The following is a 12,409-nucleotide window of genomic DNA, read 5'->3' as shown; positions in this document are numbered from 1 at the left end:
TGTGCTTTAATTTTGTGTTAAAAATACAATAAAATTTATTCCACTTTTACCCTTATTAGTTATGTGATCTCTTAGGTTCCCTATCAGGGGGATACAAGGAAGAATTACTCTCTAGATTTCTTAGATTACTGGATGAATTTCTTGTAATATTGTGTTAAATGAAATTGAGACTTGTGATGAGAGTGAATAGAACACTTAGCACTCATTGGATCAAGGTGATTCTCATAGATTTGAGGTACATGGACTTCCTAAGATGTCACCCACCCTAGTACTAATCTCACTTGAGCACACTTAACTATAAAGTTTCCTCTGTGGTTAAACCCACTCTTTCTACAACACAATTTGCAAAAACTTCACCAAGTTTTGTGCCTTATGAACCATTCATTAGAATTTCCCTTAAGCTCATTAATTGATAAGTAGGAGACATTTCTACAAGAAGTAAAATTGTGATATTGCTATCAAAATTTAACTATGTAGTATTTGGGACAAATTCATTGACCCATGTTTCATGAGTGGTGGTTTACATGAACTAATCTTTCATGATAATGAATAGAACACTTAAAACTCATTAAATCTAATTGATGCTTAGAGAGGTGAAGTACCAATACTTCTTGGGATGTCACCCATCCTAGTACTACTACAACTCAAGTGCGCCTAACTAAAAATTTTCCCCCATGGTTAAAACCACTCTTCTTGCTACTCATTTGTAAAAGCTTCATCAAGTGTTGTGCCTTATGAACCATTCATTAGTAATCCCCTTAAGCTTGTTAATTAATAAGTAACATATATATTCTACAACATGTCAAATTGTGATAATTCTATCAAGATTCAACTATTTTGTTTCTGAGTCAAATTAATTGACCAATGTTGCATGAGTAGCAGTTTGCATGAACCCATCTCTCATGAGAGTGAATAGAACACTCAAGACTCATTGGATTCCTACTTATCAATTAACACTCACCAATCCAAACAATACACTACACCATCCCGTCAGCTCCTAGAAGTAGTAATTTGTATGGCACATGCTAGTGATCATCACAACACAAACCAAATGAGTTGCAAATACCAAATCATGCACTATTCCAAGTCTTCTACCATGCTTTATGCTTTGAGATATGTCCTGTCAAAGATCCCAACTCTATGGCATTTAGTGACCCTTAGGGATGTTTTGGTTCAACATGCATGAGAACATTCAAGTGCTAAATGGGATGGGAGGAGGTTGGGGATAGGGTTTATCCAGCCACCCAAAGCTAATAGAGTAGACAATTTGATCCCACAATGAAAGGTGAGAGAGATTTGGCAGTTGGGAACTTTGTACCAACCAACACTATAAGTTTTAACATCACTTGAGATGGCATTGCAAAATCAAAATGGAGTATGATCTCTAAAAAGTGAGAAAGGTTATTGTAGGTCTCTGCAACATGGTCCTATAGGAACTAGAATCGCATCCATACCTCACATGAGCTCTAAGATATGGCCTGTCAAAGATCATAGCTCTATGGTATTTAGTAACCCTTAGGGATGTTCCAGTTCAGCATGCTTGAGAACATTTGAGTGCTAAATGGGACAAGACAAGTTTGGGGATAGGGTTTACACAACCACTTGGAGCTAACAAAGTAGACAGTTCGATCCCAAGATGAAAGGTGAGAGAGATTTGGTAGCTGGAAACTTTGTACTAGTCAACACTACAAGTTTTAGCATCACCCAAGATGGTGTTGCAAAATCAAAATGGAGTATGATCTCTAAAAAGTGAGAGATTTTATTCTAGGTCTCTACAACATGGTCCTATAGGAACTAGAATTGCATCCATACTTCACACAAGCTCTAAGATATGCCCCATCAAAAATCACAACCCTATGGCATTTAGTGACCCTTAGGGATGTTTCAGTTTAGCATGCCCAAGAATGTTCAAGAATTGAATGGGATGGGACAAGGTTAGAGATAGGGTTTACTCAGCCACCCAAAGCTAATGGAGTAGATAGTTTGATCCCATGATGAAAGGTGAGAGAGATTTGGCACTTGGCAACAAGTTTCATCATCACCCGAGATGGCATTGCAAAATCAAAATTGAGTATGATCTCCAAAAAGTGATGGAGGTTATTGTAGGTCTCCACAACATGGTCCTATAGGAACTAGAATCACATCCATATCTCACACGAGATCTAAGATATGCCCCATCAAAGATCGCAGCCCTATGGCATTCAGTGACCCTTAGGGATGTTTCAGTTTAGCATGCCTAAGAATGTTTGAGTGCTGAATGGGATGGGACAAGGTTGAGAATAGGGTTCATATGGCCACTTGGAGCTAATGAAGTAGATAGTTTGATCCCATGACGAAAGGTGAGAGAGATTTGGCAGTTGGCGGCTTTGTACTAGCCAACACTCCAAGTTTCAACATCACCCAATTTGGCATCGCAAAATCAAAATGGAGTATGATCTCCAAAAATTGAGAGAGTTTATTTTAGGTCTCCACAACATGGTCCTATAGGAACTATAATCACATCCATACCTCACACGAGCTCTGAGATATGCCCTGTCAAAGATCGCAGCCCTATGGCATTTAGTGACCCTTACGGATATTCAGGTTTGGCATGCCTAAGAATGTTTGAGTGCTCAATAGGATGGGAAAATGTTGGGGATATGGTTTACCCAGCCCCTCGAGCTAACAAAATAGACAGTTCGATCCCACAACCCTTTTTCCACTAAGTTGCAAATTTGAGCAAATTTTACAACTTTCAACAATGCAACTTTACACAAAAAGTGCAATTTTTACATTTTTTACTTGATTCCAATTCTAAAACTTGGAAAAGGTTCATAAATAGTAAAATAACTTATTTCCAAATGCTCAACCCTTCAGCAATTCCCAAGCTCCTACAAAGTTATCAGCATTTTTGCAATTTTGCTTTGACAACTTTTGCAATTTTTTGCAATTTTTGACATCTTAACTCCTAGATGCCTAAAACTTAACCTAATAACCCTAAAGACCTTTATGACCTTATAAGAAACACCCAACCACTCTTAGGAATCCCCAATCACAAGGAAAACCTATCACAAAGACAACTAGTCACTAGTTGCTCTTAAGGGCATCATAAGGCTTATTTGACACAAAACCTCACAAATAAAAATAAAAAATAGGTGTGAGTTCCAAGCATGGAAAGGGTCTATTTAGGTCTAAACTAACATGAATCTAACATTATATTCAAACTATGCAACTTTCATTGGCTAGTTGCTTCACAAACTCAAGACTAGGCTTATAGCCTTGAACATGGAAAATCACAAATATCTCCTCACAACCCAAAGAAAAGAATCACTAATTTGGATACCCTTTTTTGTTTTATACAACATACTAAAGCCTTTGGATCTCAAGAGAAGTATGTAGAAACTAAGTTTTTTAAGGCTCACTTAGGAATGTAGGCAATTAAGCATCCATCAACAAAGGAAGTACCCTATCCCTTAAGAAAAACTTCAATATAGAAATTTTAACATGAGATGGATCATGTAAGATGATCACATACCAATTTTCAAGCCTTGAAACCTTCTCTGTAGTGAGTTATGGAAGATGTTGCTACAAATTTCTAGCATGCACATAGATATTGCATGCCTAAGGCATCAATTTTTTCTCTTTGGCCTCATTCTTTTGACCTAAAACCAAAAGGAACATAAAAAAAATTGTCCTAACTTAGATTCCACCAATGGTCATTAATTTCCTATGGTGGAATCTCAAGATATGAGGGAAAATAGATGAAACCCTAGGTAATGGCATAAAATGAGGATGACAGTTAGTAAAATGGGAATATCCTAAGTTTTAGAGTGAATTAGAACCTCATTCCAAGTGAAACAAAAAGAAGATTCACAAAGATATCTAACCATACTAGATATCTATACTTATATATGATCAACTTGACCAATAAGCTAGTGTTTTTCATGAGTTTGAGTATAATAATCTATCTTTTGTTATGATTGAGTTCAATATTTTAGTGTTCTTTTTTATCATTGTTAAAAATTATTAGTGTTAGTGTTGATAAGTGGTTGTGACCATTGGAGGACATCTATTTAAGGTTTCCACAAGAGGATAAACTCATTGTATGGATAGGTGAACAACAAACATTAAATAAAACTCAGAATTTTTGCCTTTTTCTCTATTGTTTCAATATTGTATGGCCTGTACAAATTAGTAGGAGTGAAAGTTTAGTATGGTTAGATATAGGATTGAGTTAGTTTCCATTTCATTTAGTTTGAATTCTTTATCTTATCTACAACAAAAGTTACATCAATTTTTGTAGAGGTTGGTTAGATTTACCCTAGATTTCAGGGTTTCTTCAAGATGGCCTCCTAACTTGCAATTCCACCATGGGATTTAAATGCCACTTTGGTGAATAAAAGTTTGGAGAGGATACTTCAAGATAGTAGAGATTTATAACTATAGGTTTAGGTTTCCTATTTTTACCAACAAGCCCTAGATTGAACATTGCTATATGTCTAGTCTAGATTTGAAGAAGAAAGAAGATTCAGGCTTCCAAACTGATCGATTTGACCTAGATGAAGGGTGTAGGAGGATTAATTGGATGTGAAGAAGATTTCCAAGGGGTGGAGTTAGTTCTATGAACCCATTTACTCATACTTCCTTTGTAACCTAGCCTAATCTGGCCAATTAGGTCTGTGACTCAAAGTGGGTATTAGTTGGTGCTGGAAAAGAGTCAGAGTTTGATCTTTTGGAATTTATAAGAGTTGGTTAAAGGGTTTCTAAAGAGGTGAAAAGATAGTGTGGCCCTTTTCAAAGTTTTGGAGTTTGACCTAGAAAGCTAAGATTAGCCCTATTAGAAATGCTAGTGACAATTATGCAAATTAGTTGTTGGGGGTTTGAGAACTTTATAGTTGGGTGTTTTTGAGAGATTAGTTCCATAGAAACCTTTTCTATTAGGAAAGTTGAGTTCTAAACTCATCTAGGGAGAGTTTTCCTTTTTAGGCCTATTAGAGAAGGGGAGTCCCTGAGAAGTTGCAATTGATCTAAGTCCATTGAGAACCCTAGTGGTGCAGGGCACCAAAGGCTCTTAGGCATGAATTCAAAGGTATTTAGTAGGTTAGAATCATTAGGAAAGAAGTTTGATCCATACTTGTAATAAAAGACTCAATTGTAAGGTATAAGCAAAGTGACCATTTGTAACCAAGGAGTCATAATAGGTGTGATTTTGAGCATTTTGATGTTTTTAGGATGTTTTAGGTGGATTTGAGTCATTAAGACACCTTTGGATTAAAGGTTTATAAAAAATTGCAAAAGTGCAAGAAAGTTACAAAATGCAAAAAGTTGCTAAAGAGCAATTTTTACAATTTTTGTTTTCAAAATAAAAAAAGGAAGTTTTATGGTCTTCCAAATATCCAAATGGGAGTTTTAACCATTGGAAGGCACTTATTTAAGGTCTCCACACACAGCTCATTGTACGGATGGGTGGACAACATTTGGTGAATAAAACTCAGAATTTCTACCTTAGTGTGGTTATGAGCCAAGTGCATTTGTAACCAAGGAGTCATAATAGGTGTGATTTTGAGTATTTTGATTTTTTTAGGATTTTTTATGTGGATTTTAGTCATTAAGACACCTTTGGATTAAAGGTTTGTAAAAAACTGCAAAAGTGCAAGAAAGTTGCAAAATGCAAAAAGTTGCTAAAGAGCAATTTCTGCAATTTTTGTTGTCAAAATAAAAAAATGAAGTTGTATGGTCTTCCAAATATACAAATGGAAGTTTTAACAATTTTAAGGAACTTATTTAAGGTCTCCACACATGGGCAAGGTCATTGTACGGACGAGTGGACAACATTTGGTGAATAAAACTAAGAATTTCTACCTTTTTTACTATTTTTTCAATTTTGTATGACTTGTACAGATTGAGAGTGGCAAAAGTTGCATATGGTTGGATAGAGGGATGAGTCAAGATTCCATTTCATTTGGTTTCAAGTTTTTATCTTATCTAGAACAAAAGTTATAGCAGATTTTGTGAAGGTTACCCGGATTTACCCTAAATCTGAGTGTTTCAGCAAGATGGCCTCCTAACTTGCAAACCCACTATGGGATTTCAATTCCAATTTGTGGAATGAAATTTAGGAGAGGGGTATTTAAGATGGAAAATTTTCAAGTTTTTAGGAGTAGGGTACCTATTTTTACCAAAAAGTCCTAGATTGAACATAATCTTATGTCCACTCTAGTTTTGAAGGAAAAAGAAGGATCAGACTCCCAAGTTGATTGATTTGACCTAGGTGAAGGGTGTAGAAGGAAAAATTAAATTTTTATAAGAGATAAAAGGGATTGAACCAAGTCTTTGAACCCATTTGTTTATGTTTTCCTTGTAACCCAGCCTAAACTGGCCATTTAGGACTGTGACACAAAGTCAGCATAACTTGATATTGGAGCAGAGTTTCTAATTGATCTTTTGGAATCTATTAGGATTGGTTGAAGGGTTTTTAGTTATGTAAAAAAACTGGATGGTCCTTTGTATGATTTGTGATTTTGACCATTAAAACTAGGAATTGTCCTAATAAGAAGTGTTGGTAACAATTTTTGCAATTTGATTGTTGAGTGTGAGAAACTTCAAATTTGGGGTTTTCTTATTGGTTTGAGTCTATAAAAAAACCATTTCCATCAGAAAAGTTGAGTGTTGGAACCATTTTTGAAGTATTTGACATTTTAAGCCTATTGGTGATAGGGAGTCCCTAAGTGTTGTGGTTGGTCCAAGCTATTTGAGCACCCTAGGTTTGAGGGTTGGGCTTGTGAAGTGGATTCCACTTAGAGGTAGAGTCTACCTATGTTAGAGGTCTAGTGGATTAGTTTTTAACCTTGGAAGAAGGCCTAGTTGCTATTTGGAGGTTGAAAGCAAGTTCAGGTGCTAATTAGAGTTTGGAAGGGAAGTTTGGTGCTTTTTCTGCATACTCTACATCCCCTAGGTTTGAGGGTTGGGTATGTAGAGTGGAGTCAACTTTTAGGGTAGAATATGGTGGATTGAAAGTCCAAATACAAATGCAATCAAATGCACAATTGAATCTAGTGACCAAAAGTGCCTTCAATAAGTGAAATGGTAAATTATCCACCAAAAATTCTTATGATGTGATATGATAGCCCTAAAATATGCAATCCAAGGTACTTGAATAGGTTTTAGACTTTCTTCAATGGTTTAGACACCAAAACTTCAATATTCCTCAAACTAGGCCTAATAGCATGCCTTGTAGCCTTGCAACAACACTCACAAGGATTTTTCTTCAACTTTTTCCAAAACACCATGCAAATAAATTATATATATTTGAGTACCTTTTATGGATTACCTTAAAATACCAAAAGGATAGGGTAGGTTTCTTTGGAAGATATATGACTATTTTCACTATTTCTTGGATTTTTAAGGCCTAATTCTCATGCATTTACAAAGGAAGTGCTAACCATTCTAACTCCCAGGCTCCAAAAATTTTCAAAGTGTCATAAATAGGTTGAAATCAAAGTAATATGAAGTCCATTTGACTCCAAGAGGTTTCTAGGTACCAAAGCCCCAAATTGTGCCCTTGAAACCCTTAAATTTAGGGCTTCCTCAATGTCATGCTTCCCAAAGTTTCTTGCAAAAAATAAAGGTTGTATCACCTTGCATACAACATCTCTATATAAATTCCATCATAAAATAGTACCCTTGTTTGGCCAAAACTCTCTAACCTTTAGCCTATCCTCCAAATTCACTTAGTTTCTTAGTCTTCTTTATGGTGATCACCACATAAATTAATCAAAATTGCATTTCCAAGATTAGTAAGATACTATACATTTTAAATTGATATTATGTATGTCAATAAGATTCCATTCTATGAGAATCAAAGTGCTACATTCATAGAATGAAATAAAGATACTCATTCCTATAAAAAACTACCTCATCTCTACTGAAGATAATAAAGATAAACTAATTTAAAACAACAGTGAGAACTACCATTTATTGCAGCAAAATCAAAATCCTATTGTAGAGTTATAGTGTATTACAAAAAACAAGAAGCAATAACTACTAGTAATTTCTTCCATGTTAGTTGGCTTCAGGGAAATGATATTGAAGCTTTGATCACTTATTTCTAACTTCCATAAATGTACTCTTAGGTCATCTACTGATTTACAAGTTTCACCATCATTAAACAATAAAAGATATAGTAAAGTATGAATGAGAATAACAATTCATGATAAAAATCAATTAACTTAGAATGGATAGAAACACAAGCTCAAAGAAAAATAGATTCTAAGAGGAAAAGTTCATCATATTTATCCCTACTTATGTTCTTCTATCAAAGGAAACACTAAGCATGAATAATGTCTTGATCCTTGTTAAATCTATTTTTTAAAATTCTGTTAGATGTCTTTCATAAATATTGTGTAGGAATTGAATTCAAATAATGAAAATACAAGCATCATCGGATTGATGATTCAAATCAATTGTGTTTGAAATAAAAAATGCAAAATAAGAATGCTAAATTATTAATTCTAAAATGGAAGAATATCTATTGCCTTGTACCCCCAAGTAGACCAAGATTTTGTTTTAGCTTGTTGACAGTCCCATCCATTTCTCTGTGTATAAAATGTTAGATTTCTATAATAAAAGGTTAATCATTGCCATTTCATGGTCTCAGGACCCTTGATCCCATGAAATGGATCCTCTACATTAAAGAGATCAGTATAACTATTAGGTAAAAGTATTGAAAACTGTGACTATTATGTGGATGTGCAAAATAGTGACTTTGATTAAGTTTTAAAACATTCAAAAGGAATTGGAAATTTCTGCTAGGTTAAAAGTTAACAAATGCTCTAGTTAAAATAGCATACGATCATGGGCAATTAAAAGAAACATTAAGTACATAATAATAATAATGAATTATTTAATTAATGTAAGGGTGTTAAAAGATCACACATTTGGAGTGTATAAAAAGTTAAGGAATAGACCACGATCACATGGAAGGTGAAGAGGAGCTTAAAAGAGGGTACTCACAAGGCAGCAATACATATATTTATAAGGTTATGGTGAAGTATATAAAGGTCCCACATGGCTAACTTCCCTTGATTGTTTCAACTATTTTTATTTTACTCCTTGTTGAATTACTTTTATTTTTCCATCTCTTTCTTAGAAATAATAATAATAGTTGGCACAAGTAGATTTTTATTGTGCATTATCTTTAGTGTTGAGATTGAGATCATTGTTAGAGGAATGAAGATAACTCAGAGAAAAAGAGGCATCATTTCTAGGTTCTCTTACTTGTTTTAGAATATACTCACTATATTTCATATTGATCAACTCTAGAAAGAAACTAATTTGAAAAGAATTATTTTCTATGAAGAAAGAACACATGAGAGTGTCTTGTTTTCAAATTTGAACCCAAAACACATAAGGCAATAAAAATTGTAAGAAGGAACAGAACCAAATAAATGTAATATCCTTGTTTTTTATTTTCAAGGCATCTAAAAGATTGATGTCCTACTTGGTTACAAGTAAAGCACTTACTAATGAACACACTAGGCCCTCTTCCACTAGACCTTCCTCTGCCATTAGATCTTCTACCCCTAAATGTCCCTCTATTAGTAGACTCACTTTCAACATTTGAACACTAGATTCCTCCTAATTTTTATTAAAATATAAAAGCATGTTAGTCATAATATCATTATTGGTAACAATGTTCCAAATGCAAAGAATTATTTTTTTGAGCTTCTAGTAATGATCAAGTGGCTTAGTAAACATGGCTTGATGAGTCTTGGAAACTTCTCCCATTGTATCCTTGCTTTGACAGTTTGAAGTTTTTGGTTACATGCACACAATCATGACTTTACATCACAAAGCATTCACATTCTAACAATTTTCGTGAACCTTGTGATGAGGATAGTCTTGGGGGAGAGGTTGCAACATTGTATTTGGATCCAATTGTTCACTCTTTCTCTCTCTCCCTCTCTTCCTATTCAATCTAATGAGCCAATTGGATCTGCTATACATTTTAATGTCTCAAGTATTGCCTCATGGTTTGACTTGCAAACTTTCCAAAGAGTCTTATTATGTGGTTTTCTACCATATTTTATCAAGTGGACATTCGATGTGACAACAAGGTTTGAATAATTAAGAATCTTCCTGTCTATTTTCAAATCCTCAAATAACCACAAGTTAGGGTTCTTCATAGAATATCATCTAAGCCATGTATCAGTTACAACCACCGCATCAACATGGTACTCTAAACCTTCACCATCTATAACTGAGTGATCCAATTTTTGTTTGGCTTGGACACAATGACACAAATAATAATCTGTCCCTTCTTCATTTTCTTCAGGTGCAATAATAGCAAAAACATGGCCTACAGTGAAAAATGTACAAAATGTGTTCATTAATTCAAAAAATACTTAGGTAAAAGCTATAAAGTTACATATTGAATTACAAATATATATATATATATATATATATATATATATATATATATATATATATATATATATATATATATATATATATATATATATATATATATATATATATATATATATATATATATATATATATATTACTAGGTTGCACTAGATCAGACAAGTGGTCAAATTCAATAGAAAAATCCATCTGTGCCATTTTTAGTGCTTGTGGGGGATGATAGGTGTTAATTGGATCCAAAACTTGTATATCCCATTTGTCCACCTATTCAGTTGACTCACAGTCATCCAAATTTTCCTCTACACATGGTGGACAATAGCATGTCATTTTTCATGTGTGGATACCCCATGAACCTACATCAGAGCTTCTAAAAGAGTGCAACTCACTGGATCCTGTTAGTGTGCAATAATCCTAATATGGTGCAATGTTAGTATTATCTATCAACCAAAAAAATTTATGAATCGTAGACTCACTTTCCTTACCTAAACCCATTGTAGCATTAAACCACTGGATGATGGATTTTGCATCTGTCAATATTGCTCCATCTTTTTACTTTAGTTCTTCATGAGCTAAGGCTCTTTTGATGCATGCACCTACACCATTGTGTTCTCCCTTTCCATGACTAGCCTCTGTAAAATTCCATATATATTGAATTCTACACAACCTGTGCATCCTGCTCAACCGATAGAACATCTATGCATTCTTGAATTGAGATGCACAATTGTCTGACCAAATAATGTGTTGATGATATGTGACGCCCCTGTTAGCCAAATCTTCATAAAATAGTTGAAAACAACCTTGTACAAACTCTGCAGAATGTGATCAATCATCACTGATGTAAAAATGGTACTCCCTCTGCAAAATCTTCTTGTCATCCCATGTACTTGTAGGTGAATGAATGAATGTTATGTGAACAAATATAGAAACATGTTGAAAAGCATAATACTTTGCTTTCACCTCATTTTGTGGTTGTAGTGTGTAGTTCTCTATGAAGTCTACAACCAAAAAAATGGTATCTAGTGAAAATATATTCTTGCACAATTTTAATAGTGAATCTAGCCATCAAGCTCTATGTGTATGCCTTGCATACTTGTAAATAATCTTTTCATAAAAAATCTTCATGAACTTATACACTAGAATCTTTTCAATGACTAAATCACATCTTTTGCCCTATTTCCCATCTTTTAGAGCATATGTTACTATCTTAAATTTTTTAAAATTTTTTGTAATCTACTATTTCATTTTCAATAGCATGTGTACTATCTATATGTTGATAAGTTGATAAAAGTTGAAAAGAACCACAAAATAAGCATGTACCATCCAAACATGATGTCTTATAAAATTGTTGGTCGTCCCCTATTTCACATAAAATGTTGGATATGAATTCCCTTGAAGATCTTGGTGGCTCATTCATGTCACAATCCTACAGAACAAACTTAGAATTCAAAAACACACATATATGCCTAAAAACATCAAAATGGTTAGAAAATTTAATATGTATCCTACAACAAAAAATTTTGCATGTGTGATTTATCTTGACATAAAAAGATTTAGCCATCTCAAAAAATCTTTGACTTATTCAAATTTGAGGATACATACCAATAAATTTTGCAAAAAATTGTGTCTGAGTTGAGTCCAAAAAATGTTTCACATGTGGGTCACGATTTTGGCTACCAATCCTCCTTCTTAAAAAATCTCTTTGATTAGGGAAAACATGTATGTTATTTTTTGAAAAATCTTCGATCAATGACTTCAAAGATTCACTAATTTCTTTATCCTTTCGTGGTAGTCTACTACTAAATGTCCATAACTCATTTTTTGTTGGATCTTCCAATCTCTCATGCCTTAGCATGGCTCTCCTTAGAGTACCTCTACCAATTTTTAATATTTTTCTTGTCTTTCTCATGATTCAAGCTTTCTTCATTTGGCTACTTACTATTTTTTATGTAAGTACTCATCTTGTGATATTACTATCTTTGGTGCATGATTTAAAACCCACTTTTTC

This window comes from Cupressus sempervirens, chromosome 9 (genome assembly GCF_028749045.1).
Source record: "Cupressus sempervirens isolate cs-2001-9-10 chromosome 9, ASM2874904v1, whole genome shotgun sequence".
Classification (NCBI taxonomy): Eukaryota; Viridiplantae; Streptophyta; class Pinopsida; order Cupressales; family Cupressaceae; genus Cupressus; species Cupressus sempervirens.
Note: the sequence above shows the minus strand (reverse complement) of the source record.